Below are 15,105 nucleotides of genomic sequence, written 5' to 3' on the forward strand. Positions count from 1 at the left end.
CTCCCAGAGCTCCCAGGCAGCTGCCAGGTATGTCCTGTCCACCCCAATTGCCTTCCCTTCCCTTCCTGCCTGAGGCCTCGTTCAGCAGCAGCAGCACTAAAGCCAAGGCAGTCTTCCCTCACAGCTATTAAATGCCAACCGACAGCCTGCAGAGATGCCTTCAAATCAAAGGTTCAGGTGGGATGAAGTTTTGTTTGGACGAAGGTGGGAGTTTCCAGGGAGCCAGCTGGAAGTGCAGAAGGGATGGAAAGCTTTCCCAGGTGGGTCCCACTGGAGGTGTGCTGAAGGCAGGGATGTGCGCCCTTTGCTGAGGGAAAAGAACTTGCAGAGGCTCTGAAAGGAGCTGAGCTGCTGCAGGGAGAGATGTCCTCCCGTGGGCACGGGGAGCTGCCTTGGCACGGGACGGGAGCACCCCCGGCCCTGCCTTCTCCTGCTTGAAAATATCACCTGGAGCCCCGGCTCAGGGGGGCTAAATCAGCTGGACTCCAGGCAGCTCTGTCAGCTGCCCCCCAGGGACATGGGTGGGGCTGGGGGGTGAGGGCTTTAAATAGCCAATTCTTTGGAACAGATGCCTGTCCCTGTCCCGATGCTGCTGAGCTTCCTTGGACGCTCTGCCCGTTCCTGGCACAGCTGGCATTCAAGGGGCAGCTCTGCATGGAAATATCCACCCTCCATGAGGCACTGTGAGGGTATGGCAGCAGGAACTGAGCAGGGAATTGGGGGCTGTGGGATAATTCACGGGAACTAGCAAAGCTGACAGCGAGCCCTGAGTCTGGGCCCTGCACAGAGAACAATCTTTGTGCTGCCCTGTCACCTTTTTCTTCTGGTTATTTTTTTTTTTTTTTTTTTTTTTCCTTCCAGGTGCTGGACTTGCCTCTGTGGATGTGCGCTGAGCTCTCACTGCAGGGGACTGTCAGTTCTGACTGGCTGTGAGTTTGTGTTCTTCTCACTGGCGAATCAGAAATGATCATTAATTAGACCACAGAAATCTTTTCTGAAACCTTTCCCCTTTCCTGATAAGTCTTTTTCTGCCTTTAACTCTACAGCTGTTCCCTGATGTCATTTCCCCTGCCTCACTTCTGTGCAGCTCCTAGCTGGGGAAAACTGGGATAACTTAGAGGGGACAGAGGTGAAACTTTTAGCTGGATTTTTCTAAAATTTTCTAATGATACTGAAATTATTTCCAATTGCCCCAGTGAGAAGAACACCAACTTGCAGGCATCAAAAGCTCCAAACTCGTTTAATTGAGGTAGGTCCAAGGAAAAACCCAGCCATGCCAGGCTGAGGCTGGAACCCGCTCATAATTCATTGTTGGTGTCTGCTGCAGTCTAGGAATAGCTCTCTCATTTTTCACTTGCTTGATCTGCTTTTATATCCCTGATTCAAATGGAGTTAGGCAAACTTCATGTTTGCTATTAGGCTATGAAGAAGCCTATTGTAACCAGCATATGCTTTTCTTAGATGGAAATGTGCATGCAAATACAAAGAGCTTGAATACGGAGATTTTTTTTTTCCCCCCTGAGGTTCAAGTATTTGATCATTTTAATAGCATTCCATTTTCCTGTTGCACTCATTTTTAGAGTGCATCATTTGTATTAGCTCTGAGTAGCATAATTCCTTCCAAATTCCTATGGCGGGCACTATAACCATAAGTATACAATTAGCTACAGCTGGATGTAGCAGAGGTGAACACTAAATAGTTTTGTTGGCAGGAGGCTCAGTGTCTTTTAACCCAGACAGCTTCTTTACAGATGCCTGGTTTGTTACTCTGCTTTAGGGAATATGGGGAACTTCAGATACAAAGAAGAGAATTTAAAAGTTATAATTGTACAAGTTTATTATGCAAAAAGGTGCTGAAGGTGCTGTGGATTTGTTTTGGATTGTTATTTGTGGGTTTTTTGTTTGTTTTCTTTTGGGTTTCTTTGTGGTTGTTGGTTTGGTGTTTGTTTTTTTTTTTTTTTTTTCTAGGGTTTTTTTTTTTCCTTCCCTTCCCTTCCCTTCCCTTCCCCTAGCTTGAAGAAACTGGAAGAAGGAATTTGGATGTATAAAAACAAGCTGAGAAGAGCGTCAGTGTGTTCACTGGCAGCACGGACTGGGATGAGGGCTGAGCAGGACCCAAGCTGCAGCACTTCAACCATTCAGCTTTCACCTCCTGTTTTATCACGGCCTTTATGAGACAGATGTGAATCGATGAGTCCCAGGCCGAGCCGTGCCCGTGCCCTGTTCTGTCGGAGCTGGTGCTTTCCTGACAGGTTCAGCAGCCACACTCTGTAATAAATAGTCCTGGGTCTGCTGCTGTTCCTCTTCCAGCTTTATATTCAATTTTCCACCCCTTCTCTCCTCTCTGTCCGCTGTGTCTTTTGTGTTCCTTTCTTGGCCTGTGTGCTCCACATCCCATTCCCTTTCACTGCTTCTCTCTCTCTTGTTCTTCTTTTTCTTTTTTGAAATGAATACTCAATATTTATGTAATATCTCTTACTCAATCCCTCTCCCTGTTCTGTCCTACTTTTTGCCTCTCTCTCTGTCTCGCTTGCTGCCTGCATCTTTATTTCTCCTTTCTTCCTCTCCTTGTCCCTCAGTCCTGCACCGTGACTGTGTTTCTTTGTCCCTGTCACTGTCCCTTTGCCTGTACCTGTGTGCACCTGCTGCCCAGTGCTCCTCCCTGACCGTCCCCTCTCTTGGTGAGCCTCTGTCCTGCTGGCCGTGCCTCTCTGTCTCCGTCCCTGTGCTGCTCCTTGGCCGCGTTTGCCCGCCCCGGCACGTGCCGCGGTCGATTCCTCTGCGGGTTCTTGTTTCCCTCTTTGTATCCCTCAGTCCTTGCTGCGTGTTTGGCACCGTGTTTCGTTCTGCGTCCTTCTGCGTGCCTCGCTCGTGTTCCTGTTTTATTCTGTGTGGCTCTGTGGAGCTCCCCGTGCCGGTGGTTCCCACGGGTGTGTCCCATTTGCTGTCCCTGTTCTTTTTTAATCCCTCTCTGTGTGCGGCCCATTCACCATCCCAGGTGTTTTTTGGGTTTTTTTCCATTTCATCCTGGGCCTTGATCTTAGTTTTCTTGCTGTGTCCTCTCTGCTGGCGCTTCCTCTTCTGCCCCTTGTTGCCTGTGTCTGCGGGGCTGAGAAGGAACTTCAGCCCTTCTGGGGGCTGTCCCCCACTTCCTTGCGTGAGCAGAGTCCCTTTTTGGGGGGATGGACCGTGGGAAGGGTTCGAATAAAGTGCCGTGCTCCTGCCCGAGGCAGTTGTAGTTGTTCTGTGCCTTCTTTGGAGGGTGAGGAAAAAAGGCTGAGGGGGACAGGGGGTGGAGACTCGGGGGCTCCCGTGTCCTTTGGGGCACCCCAAGGTCCCGAGGAGAGGGAGCCACGCTGCGGTGAAGGAGCAGGGGAGTGGGGAATGGGGGGGCGGTGCCGGGTGCCGTCCCCCAGAGGGACCCAAGAGTGCCAGAACATTCACAGGGAGGGCTGGGTGTAGAAGGCAGGAAAATATAAATATAAAAAATACCTAACTACAGCTTAAATAAATGTTTTATTTGGTTAGAGAAGGGTTTTTTAATAGATAATCTAAATATAAAATAAAAATAATAGAAAAATAAAAATATATTTATATAAATATAAAATATATACAAATAGAAGTAACAACTTTATATTACACTATATATTTGCATTATTTATATAGTGTATGAATATAAGTTATATATATGAGATTAGAAATACGCAAATAATATAGTTTAAAATAAATGTTTTTTTTTTTTTTGTTTTATTTGGTAAAGGCAGGTTTTTTTATAATTAATATAAGCAAAATAAATACACAAATGTACAATAAGTTTATAAAGACATAAAAGTAGAAGTATTTGTGCATACATGAATGTATGGAAGTAAATACATAAATATATAGATCAATATAAATGTAGGATATAAATAATATATACTTCTGGTATAATATATTTATAATATAGATACATTGATTGCAGACATAAAAATGAAAAATATAAATAGAAACATTTAAATATAGTTTAAAATAAAGGGGTTTTTTGTATTTGGGTAAAGGTGGGGCTTTTAAATAAAATTAGAAACATGCACATATATAATATATAAAGATATATGCATAAAATAGAAACGAATTTTAACAGTATAAATATGTGTACAATAAATAATAAAAATAATATTGTGTATATGTTATAATGCAACCTTAATTGAAAATATAAAATGTGTAGAGATTGTAAATCTGAATATAAATTAAATATTAATAGATTTTTATTTAACGGGGTTTTTCTATTATTTGCTTAGAGACAGGGATGCTTTTAGTTTTGGTCGGGGTGTTTTGGGGGCATTCTTTTAGGAGGATTTTTTGAAGGGATGGGACTCGTTGCTTTTTGCCTTCGCTTCTCTCTCTGTCCCCAAAGCGCCGCAGCCCCGGGCTGAGCTCGGCGCAGTGCTGCCGCCTTGTGGGCACAGCGCGGTACTGCAGCCGCCGCCGCTCCGGCGCCCTGGCAGCGCTGCCGTCCTGTGGGCACAGCGCGGTGCTGCGCGCGTGCCCTTCCGATGATGGGAGCGAGCGCGTGCCGGGACGCTGCCCTGTAGGACTGCCGCCACGCGGCGGATGCCGCTTGCGGCAGGAGCCCGGCCGAGGCAAGCATCCCCGCCCGTGCCTGCCGCCGCTCGAGCGTCGGCCGGAGCTCTTTTCGGCGTCGTTGCCGGATTCAGGCAGGCGACTTAGAAATTGAGATGGTGAGGGGCGTTACTGGTACCACAACAAAGATGGCAACCGGGCCGGAAGTGGCCTCTGCCAGTACTAAAGACGGCAGCAGGAAAAGCGGAAGTGACGTCTTGCCACTCTCAAGATGGCGGTTTGGCCGGCACTCGTTTGACCTTCTCTATATGGCGGCAGAAAGGGCGGGAAAATCAAGGACCCCAGGCTGTTTTGTGGGCTGCCTGCCCGCGACGCCGACACCGTTCCCGGCGGCGCGATTTTCTGCGGCGTTTCCGAGAGTGCGGGCACGGGCTGTGGGCTCAGCGGCGCCGCGGGCGCGCGGGAAACGGGCAGGCGCAGACAGGCGGCTGCGGGCAGACGCCTTTCTCTGCCGGGGTCCTGTACTGCCGGGGGCGGCACCGAAGGCGGTCCCGGGGGCGGTACCAAGGGCGGTACCAAGGGCGGCAGCGGCGGCGGCAGCGACGGCGGTACCGGGGGCGGTACCGGGCGGGCATCCAGGTGCGGGGCCGTGAGGTGATCCAGGGGCGGGGCCGGGCCCGGCACAGGTGCGCGGGGTCTCGGTGCGGCTGCGCGGGGCGTGGCCGAGGTGATTGAACTCCAGGTAATTGGCTCGGCCCCCATTTGCTCAGGCTGAACTCGTTTCGGTCAGTGGCTGCGTTGGAGCTCGGCGCACAGGGACAGGTTGGATTTCTGCTTTCCTTCCTCTCAAACCCTCTCCCCCTCCTCCTCGTGTTCCCCTTCTTTTTCTGCCTTTCCCGCCTTTCTCTCTCCTCCTCAAACCGACTCTTTCCCTCCCCTTTCGGCCTCTCCTCCTGTTTCTCTCTCTACCTTTCCTCCCTCCTCCCCGTGTTCCTTTTCTTTTCTTTCTCCGCCCAACCTGTCCCCCCCATTCTCCCTCTCCTGTCCCTACCCCGCTCCCCTCTCCTGTTCCCCTCCTGGGTCCCCCGTCCCTCTCCGCCCCCGGCCTTTCCCTCCCCGTCCCGCTTCCCTCCGCAGCCCGAGCCCTCCCTGCTCCTCTCATCCCTGTGTCTCTCCTCTCCGTCCCTTCTCCCCTGGCTGTTTCCCGCTGTTCCCTCCCTATAGGTGTGTATATACCTATACACACCCTACCCTACCCTACCCTGTTCTATTCCTTTCTCCTCCTGCTCCTGCTTCTACCCTTCCTTCCCCCAACCCTGTGCCCCCCGTTCCCTCTCCCTGCTCCCATTCCCCTCATTCAATCCTCCCCTCCTTCCTCCACCCTCCCATTCCCTTCCCTTCCCACCACACCTGTCCCTGTTCCCTCTCCCTGCTCCCGTTTCCCCCCCCCCCCCCCCCCCCCCAATTCCGCCTCCCCTCCTTCCTCCGCTCTCCCATTTCCCCCCCCCCCCAGCGCCCCTTCCCCTGTCCCCGCTGCCCCGCACACCCCGGCGCCCCCCGCCCTCGGTCCTTGGTCACCCACCCCGACCGCCCCGTCTGCCCCCCATTCCCATCCTCCGTGCCCGCTTTTCCTCTTTCCCCCGCCCCGCGGGGGTCGGGGCGCCACATAATAAAGGCCGGAGAGCCGGAGCGGCTGGACCCGGCCGGGCGCGGGGGCCGCCGTGCCAGCCCTGGAGCCCCAAATCCCGGCGCTCCCGGTGCCCCCGTCCCGCGGAGGCCCCGCAGCCCTGAGCGCGGAGCAGCGCCCGGCTCCCCGTTCCCGTGCGCGCACAGCCCCGGGGCTGCTGCCCGCGCACCCCTGCGGAACGAGCGGGGCTGGGGCGCGGGAGGAGCCGCTCGGCGGGGCCGGGCACGGTTCCGCTCGGGCTGTTTCTCATTCACCTGCCAGATGGGATGCTCCCCCTCTCCCTTGCTTTGCAACTCCAAGAAGCTCTGCAATGGCAAAACCTCTTTTATTGAAACTCGGCTGCGGCTTTTCCCCTTTGCTTCCAGGTCACAGGATATACTGGGATTGAGAGGGTTCCTAAAATCCGACTCTCGAGGACACGGTCCGTGGGAGAATTGAACTCACAACCTTGGCACTACCTGGACTGTGCTCCGACTGACTGAGCCCTCTGCATCACAGGTATGAAACTCCCAAGGATGGGAATCATTGGCTGCACAAGAGCAAGCTGCACAGAGGTCTCAGTGCTTCCCACTCACTGCCAGCAATGCTCCTTGTTGTTTCTGTGTGTCCCAGCTGCGGGGAACGGGGGGCAGGAGGAGGCCAGGAGTCCCCGAAAGGCATCCAGCACCTCTTGTCCATGGGCCCTCGGGGCAGGGGCTGTGCCTGCAGCGTCCTGCCCGTGCCGAGCGCACGGCCCGGGATGGGCGCTGGGTGCCCGGCCGGCGCTGGCACGGACACGGCTCAAGGGCTGCCCATGGCTCCCGGGCCAGGGGCTGCTCTGAGCAGGCTCCTGGAGATGCTTCAGCCTGGATACAGCCACTGACAGCCCAAAAGCAGCCCAGGGAGCAGCTGGCGTGTCCTGGTGATGGTGGCACGGGCTGCGTGCAGAGGGGCTCAGACAGCAATTCCTGGTTCCAGCCTCCCAGAGCTCCCAGGCAGCTGCCAGGTATGTCCTGTCCACCCCAATTGCCTTCCCTTCCCTTCCTGCCTGAGGCCTCCTCGTTCAGCAGCAGCAGCACTGAAGCCAAGGCAGTCTTCCCTCACAGCTATTAAATGCCAACCGACAGCCTGCAGAGATGCCTTCAAATCAAAGGTTCAGGTGGGATGAAGTTTTGTTTGGACGAAGGCGGGAGTTTCCAGGGAGCCAGCTGGAAGTGCAGAAGGGATGGAAAGCTTTCCCAGGTGGGTCCCACTGGAGGTGTGCTGGAGGCAGGGATGTGCACCCTTTGCTGAGGGAAAAGAACTTGCTGAGGCTCTGAAAGGAGCTGAGCTGCTGCAGGGAGAGATGTCCTCCCGTGGGCACGGGGAGCTGCCTTGGCACGGGACGGGAGCGCCCCCGGCCCTGCCTTCTCCTGCTTGAAAATATCACCTGGAGCCCCGGCTCAGGGGGGCTAAATCAGCTGGACTCCAGGCAGCTCTGTCAGCTGCCCCCCAGGGACATGGGTGGGGCTGGGGGATGAGGGCTTTAAATAGCCAATTCTTTGGAACAGATGCCTGTCCCTGTCCCGATGCTGCTGAGCTTCCTTGCACGCTCTGCCCGTTCCTGGCACAGCTGGCGTTCAAGGGGCAGCTCTGCACGGGAATATCCACCCTCCGTGAGGCACCGTGAGGGTATGGCAGCAGGAACTGAGCAGGGAATTGGGGGCTGTGGGATAATTCACGGGAACTAGCAAAGCTGACAGTGAGCCCCGAGTCTGGGCCCTGCACAGAGAACAATCTTTGTGCTGCCCTGTCAGCTCAACCCCCGGGCTGGGAAGTTTTGGGAGTCAAATGTATGGAATTGTACAAATCACAGCAACTGGGCTGTGATCACCCAGAGGGACAATCCAAGTCCCAGATGATTCCTCCACAATCCAATCTGGGGATTTTAAAGCCCTCATGGTGGCCCTGTGCCTGCCAGGAGCTCTGACTGTGCTTTTCCTTTCCTACCAGCTCCTGAGCAGTGTCAGGGCCACCATGAGGGCTTTGAAATCCAGACAGACCCCAAATCCCACACAGTGACTAATACGAATGAAGAACTGCACTGTTCTCATCAGAAGCTCAAAACTCTTGTTTGTGAATTTTATGACAGCAATGTAATGGAATCCCACGAGCCTCATTAATGCTTTTCGTTTCATTCTTACGTATTTTTAATCCCTCATTTGGCAGCTGGTGAAACTTATCCTGGAATTCAGAAGCAGGGCTGGCTCTGACCTTCACCTCTGGTCCCACTTTGTGCAAACACCACTTGTGCCAGGGTGAACAGATGGCGTGGCCCGTGCCCACTGCCTGGGATTCACCCAACCAAAACCAAGAGCAAATGCTGGTAGGGCTTTAAGAACTGGAAATAACTTGGAAACAAAATAATTCACCTTTTTCTTCTGGTTCTTTTTTTTTTCTTCCAGGTGCTGGACTTGCCTCTGTGGATGTGTGCTGAGCTCTCACTACAGGGGACTGTGAGGCCTGACTGGCTGTGAGTTTGTGTTCTTCTCACTGGGAATCAGAAATGATCATTAATTAGACCACCGAAATCTTTTCTGAAACCTTTCCCCTTTCCTGATAAGTCTTGTCTTTCTGCCTTTAACTCTACAGCTGTTCCCTGACGTGATTTCCCCTGCCTCACTTCTGTGCAGCTCCTAGCTGGGGAAAACTGGGATAACTTAGAGGGGACAGAGGTGAAACTTTTAGCTGGATTTTTCTAAAATTTTCTAATGATACTGAAATTATTTCCAATTGCCCCAGTGAGAAGAACACCAACTTGCAGGCATCAAAAGCTCCAAACTCGTTTAATTGAGGCAGGTCCAAGGAAAAACCCAGCCATGCCAGGCTGAGGCTGGAGCCTGCTCATAATTCATTGTTGGTGTCTGCTGCAGTCTAGGAATAGCTGTCTCATTTGTCACTTGCTTGATCTGCTTTTATATCCCTGATTCAAATGGAGTTAGGCAAACTTCATGTTTGCTATTAGGCTATGAAGAAGCCTATTGTAACCAGCATATGCTTTTCTTAGATGGAAATGTGCATGCAAAATACAAAGAGCTTTGATACTGAGCTTTTTTTTTTCCCCCTCCTGAGGTTCAAGTATTTGATCATTTTAATAGCATTCCATTTTCCTGTTGCACCCATTTTAGAGTGCATCTTTTGTATTAGCTCTGAGTACCATAATTCCTTCCAAATTCCTGTGGCACTATTACCATAACTACACAATTAGCTACAGCTGGATGTAGCAGAGGTGAACACTAAATAGTTTTGTGGGCAGAAGGCCCAGTGTCTTTTAACCCAGACACCTTCTTTACTGACGCCTGGTTTGTTACTCTGCTTTAGGGAGTATGGGGAACTTCAGATACAAAGAAGAGAATTTAAAAGTTATAATTGTACAAGTTTGTTATGCAAAAAGGTGCTGAAGGTGCTGTGGATTTGTTTTGGATTGTTATTTGTGGGTTTTTTGTTTGTTTTCTTTTGGGTTTCTTTGTGGTTGTTTTTGGGGGTGTTTCTTTTTTTTTTTTTTTCCTAGAGTTTTTTTTTTTCCCTTCCCTTCCCTTCCCTTCCCTTCCCTTCCCTTCCCTTCCCTTCCCTTCCCTTCCCTTCCCTTCCCTTCCCTTCCCTTCCCTTCCCTTCCCTTCCCTTCCCTTCCCTTCCCTTCCCATCCCCTAGCTTGAAGAAACTGGAAGAAGGAATTTGGATGTATAAAAACAAGCTGAGAAGAGCATCAGTGTGTTCACTGGCAGCACGGGCTGGGATGAGGGCTGAGCAGGACCCAAGCTGCAGCACTTCAACCATTCAGCTTTCACCTCCTGTTTTATCACGGCCTTTATGAGACAGATGTGAATCGATGAGTCCCAGGCCGAGCCGTGCCCGTGCCCTGTTCTGTCGGTGCCCTACTCCCGGGAGTTCAAGCACAAGTACGACTACTTCCGCAAGAAGCTGAAGAAACCTGTGAGTAGAGCCTGCAGGACACGGCTGCTCCTCCCTCCCTGTGCTCTCCTGTTTTCTTTGATACATTTCTCGTCGTTTTCATCAAATATTTACCACAGAAGTCTGCAGCACTGTTTTGGAGCTGGCCCAGTTCCCCTCATGTTCCCAACACGTGCACTGAGAGAGCACTGGGGAATGAAAACATGGGGAGCTGAACACGAGGTGTCTGACCTGTCACTGAGCTGTTAGCAGCCAGGAATTTGCCCTAAGGCTTATTTCTTGAGACTAACAAGGATGATCTAATCTTCTTTGGCACAGGCTGACATACCCAACAGATTTGAGATGAAATTACACAGCAATAACATTTTTGAGGAGTCCTACAGAAGAATCATGTCTGTGAAGAGACCTGATGTATTAAAAGCCAGGCTGTGGATTGAATTTGAGTGAGAAAAAGGACTTGACTATGGAGGTGTGGCCCGAGAATGTTTTTTTTCTCTTGTCCAAGGAGATGTTTAACCCTTACTATGGTCTCTTTGAATACTCAGCAACGTAAGTTGTATTTCTATTCTCAAGGGCTCTATACATGACATTTTGCATAAGAGGGAAGGTTGCTTAGGCAGAAGTCGCACCCCTTTCCAGGGTGCCCTGGGGAGCCCCAGTGCCCTGCTCCTCCTGCTCTTCAGAGAGCCTCTGGAATGGTCCTTGAGAAGCCAGGAAACATTTCCATAGCTCAGGCAATATCCAGGGCAGCAGAGCTGCAGCTTTTGAGGGCAGTGTCACAGCAAAGCTGCTTTCCTCTGCCCAGACTCTGCCCAGAGTGGCAGTGCTGCTGTAGGGTGAGCTCAGAATGCAGCTGCTCGTCCCCACTGCAGTGGCCTCCAGAGCTTCAGGCTGGGGCTGCCCAGCTGTAAAGGCAGAGAGGGCATTCTTGCTGCCAGGGCTTGGGTTTGCTGCTGTGCCCACCCTTCAGCTCCCGTGGCTGCGTGGGGGACATGCTGGAAAGGCCTTGGAGGGAGATGCCCCTAGGCACAAGCTATGTGTGAACATGTCTGAGTGTCTGCTTATTTAAAGGCTTGCTTCTTGAGCTGGTTTTTTTTTTCTTTCCCCAGAAAAGAGACAACTACACACTTCAGATGAATCCTAATTCAGGTCTCTGTAACGAAGATCACCTGTTGTACTTCACCTTCATTGGCCGGGGTGGCCGGCCTGGCTGTGTACCACGGGAAGCTGCTGGACGGTGAGTGCTGCTGCCAGGGGCTGGGGAGGGGCTGCAGTGCCTGAGAGCCCATTCTGGGACAGGCTGGGGCTGTCAGGGGCTGGGGAGGGGCTGCAGTGCCTGAGAGCCCATTCTGGGACAGGCTGGGGCTGCCAGGGGCTGGGGAGGGGCTGCAGTGCCTGAGAGCCCATTCTGGGACAGGCTGGGGCTGTCAGGGGCTGGGGAGGGGCTGCAGTGCCTGAGAGCCCATTCTGGGACAGGCTGGGGCTGCCAGGGGCTGGGGAGGGGCTGCAGTGCCTGAGAGCCCATTCTGGGACAGGCTGGGGCTGCCAGGGGCTGGGGAGGGGCTGCAGTGCCTGAGAGCCCATTCTGGGACAGGCTGGGGCTGCCAGGGGCTGTTTGAATGGGATTCATTCAGTCACAGTGCCTTTCTTTCTCTGCTCAAGGGAAAGCTCCAGAACCAGCAGGAGCATTGTCCCTAGAGGAAAAGCATGGAATTTTTATCAGTATTTCCATGCAAGCCTGCAGCCAAACTAGGGGGGTCAACTGCAGCGTATTTTCATATGTAAAATTATAGCTGAATGATTTAATGACAAATTCTGCTGCATTTTGAAATCTCACACCTGGCAGACATCACTGAGCTGATTTTCCTGAGCCTTGGTGCAGCAGAGGAAGCAAAGGAGTCCTGAGCAGAGGAAGGTCACTAGCCTGATTTTCAGGCAACTCCTTGGAGAGGGAAGTAGTGATTTTAAATGGGATAGAGTACCCTGGGCTTAATTCCCCAGCTTTTGTCTCTCTCTGCCATTAATGTTAGGGTGGTCAGTGGAGTATGGCAGTTAGTGGATAATTGTTGAAACTGAAAAATTGGACTTTCTGTGCCATAATAAAATAAAGCTGAGCTGCTCTGATGCCGTTGCAGCTGCAGGACTGTTACAGTCAGGAGGTAACAGGAAATGCCAGGGGTGGTGCCCTCAAGCATTCCACCTTTCTGGAATGTGCAGGGGCAGGGCAGGTAATCTGTCCTCTCTCTCCCAGGCTTCTTCATCAGACCTTTCTACAAGATGATGCTGGGGAAGCCCATAACCCTGAAGGACATGGAGTCAGTGGTAAGAGCCCATTGAACCTGTGCCAGTGCTCACAGGCCCCTGGCTTTCCACAGCTCTGCACTAATTGCCCATTTTCAAACTGCCTAACTGTGATCTGCCCTAGGACAGTGAATACTACAACTCTCTGAAGTGGATCCTGGAAAATGACCCCACCGAGCTGGATTTTGCATAGATGAGGAAAACTTTGGGCAGGTACGTAAAGGTTACTTGCATCTTAGGACTGGTGGTTGCCAACAAGTAGCTCAGTGCTGACAGTCTGGTGGTGGTGAAAGCAGCTGGGAGCTCAGCTGGCCGTGTTCCCAGCTGGGAGCGGGGCTGCCAGCTCCTGTCAGGGAGCTGTGGCACCTCTGGGACAAGCTGGAGATGCAGCTGAGTGAAATACTTGCAGTGAGGAGGGATGAAGGTGTCCCACAGTCCAGCTGGGACATGCTCAGGGACTCTCTGGTTCCTGAAGCTGAAGGTGCTGTCAGGGGAGAGCAGCAGAAGGACACCAGGTCCTCTCTGTAGTGCCTGTCACAGCTGGTGCGCCAGGGGGAAGCTGCCAGGTTGAAAAGGGTCACAGCCTATGGGGCTCTTTCTCCATTACAAATGAAAGTGTTGTAGACATTAAATTAAATTAGTTTGCTTAGAGGTTTTTATGACCTTTTTTTTGCATTTTCCCTTTGTTTACTTCTGAGCCCTAGATCCTGGCTCCAGATAGAACTGGAGCTGGGGACTGTAGGGCCTTTTATAAAAACTGACTTCAGCATTTCAAACCATGCATTCAGTGTCCTGTCAAAAATATTCTGATCCACTTTCCAGTGCTGCCTTTTTCCTGAAGCACCATAAGGTTATGGATTTCATGGAGAACTAGGAGCCACAGAATAGAGAGGTTTTGTAACACACTGGTTGGCTTTGGGCAGTTCCAGTATGTGATTTATCTTCTTGTATTACAGATAATAGCTATTATAATTTTGTGTATATAAAGTACCTATTTTGTGGTTCTATTTTATATAAATATATAATTTCATTATTATAAATAATAATTGTAATAAAATGATCAGTAAATAGCCAGCCCCTCTCTGCCAGTTTTCCCTTCTGTCAGCGGAGGTTTGTTCAAAAGTGTAAATCAATTTGCTCATGATTGCCTGATCCTGCTTGTGAAACACTGCTCAGGGAGAGTGGGTTCTGGGAGAAAGATGTCCTCAAATAACAGCCTTTGGTCTTTTGAAATGCAGACATATCAAGTGGACCTGAAGCCCAACGGGTCCGAAATCATGGTAACAAATGAAAACAAGCGGGAATACATTGAGTAAGTACCGTGATGGAATGTGCCTGGGGGGAAGAAAGAGCAGCTGGGTTAGAATTGACCCTGCTGCAATCCCTGGAGCTTGTACTGCACAAGAGCATCCGGGATCATTGGGGGAAAACCTTACTGTTAACATTGGTTATATCCCGTCAGGTACAAGAACAAGGAGTAAATTAAATGACGTGCTTTGATCTCCTGAAATTCCCCCCATGGAAACGTCCTTCTCCAACACCTGGCTCAAGCCGAGATGAGCCAGAAGGTGCTCTCCAGCCTGGCCCTCATCCCAGTGTCCTCCTCTGCCAGTCACAGACCAGAGCCAGGAGTCCAGTGCCAGCAATCCTACCAAAACTGGCCAGATCTGAAATTAGGTTTCATTTTCAGATTTCTCAGTTCTTCTACCTACCAGGATGTAAAATGCTGAATTCATTAATACCTGCTGGCATTTTAAATCAGGGCCTTTTCCAAAGTGAAAGATGTTACAATTGCTACATTCGTGTAAACTGGGAATTCATTTCCAGTGCCTGGACCTGGAGCAATTCCATGCCTGGAATTGACTTTTGATGCCTGCACCTGTGAGGTGTTTGTGGTGCGGGTGGCTGGTGCTGAAAGCAAGGTGTCCCTTTGATGCTGCAGTTTATTTCTTTATTTATAGGCGAGGTGCTGTGTCCTGACAGCTCTCCTCAGAGCTTGCAGACTTTGCTGGGAATTTTTAATTGCTCATTGCTCTGGAAGAATAAAATGTCTGCTCACGTAGGTACCTACAGGAGTGAAAAAATTCCCACTGTAATTTGGTCAAAGTCACTGGGCTTTTTGGTTTGTCTCTTCAAAATTCCATCAGTCACCAGCCAATAAATTGGAGTAGCTGGTGGAAGCTGCTTAGTTACCTGAACTTGCTGAAGTTGTAAATGACAAACTTGAAAGCATTTGGGGTTGCTGAAACCTTTGAGCCCTTGGCTGAGACCTGCTAATGAGTTTGTTTTTCTGGTGGGGTTTTGTTTCTTTCTGCAGCTTGGTCGTCCAGTGGCGATTTGTCAACAGAGTGCAGAAAGAAATGAATGCCTTTCTGGAGGCGAGGCTCTTTAGCTCCTTTCTTTCCCAAAACCAGGGATTGTTTTTAACACAGATTTCTTACCCACTGGTGTCTGTGTAAAGGGAGTGGGGAGCTTGGCAGGGAATGCAAATAGAATACATGATGTTTTGTGATTTGACAGTTTTATCTTGTGTAAGAATATATCATCTTTCCCTTATGGGAATAAGGTCGTTCTCGTTCAAGTTTAATTATTTGAGCTTGAAGTAATTTGGTCATTGATTTTTTTAA

At 50.8% G+C, this 15,105-nt stretch overlaps 1 pseudogene; it reads left to right on the forward strand.

Annotated features, from left to right (window-relative positions):
- Positions 1-10,126: 10,126 nt before the first annotated feature.
- On the forward strand, positions 10,127-12,233 carry LOC130266304 (E3 ubiquitin-protein ligase NEDD4-like; annotated as a pseudogene).
- Positions 12,234-15,105: the final 2,872 nt, after the last annotated feature.

The sequence above is a fragment of the Oenanthe melanoleuca genome, unplaced genomic scaffold, assembly GCF_029582105.1.
Source record: "Oenanthe melanoleuca isolate GR-GAL-2019-014 unplaced genomic scaffold, OMel1.0 S012, whole genome shotgun sequence".
Lineage (NCBI taxonomy): Eukaryota > Metazoa > Chordata > Aves > Passeriformes > Muscicapidae > Oenanthe > Oenanthe melanoleuca.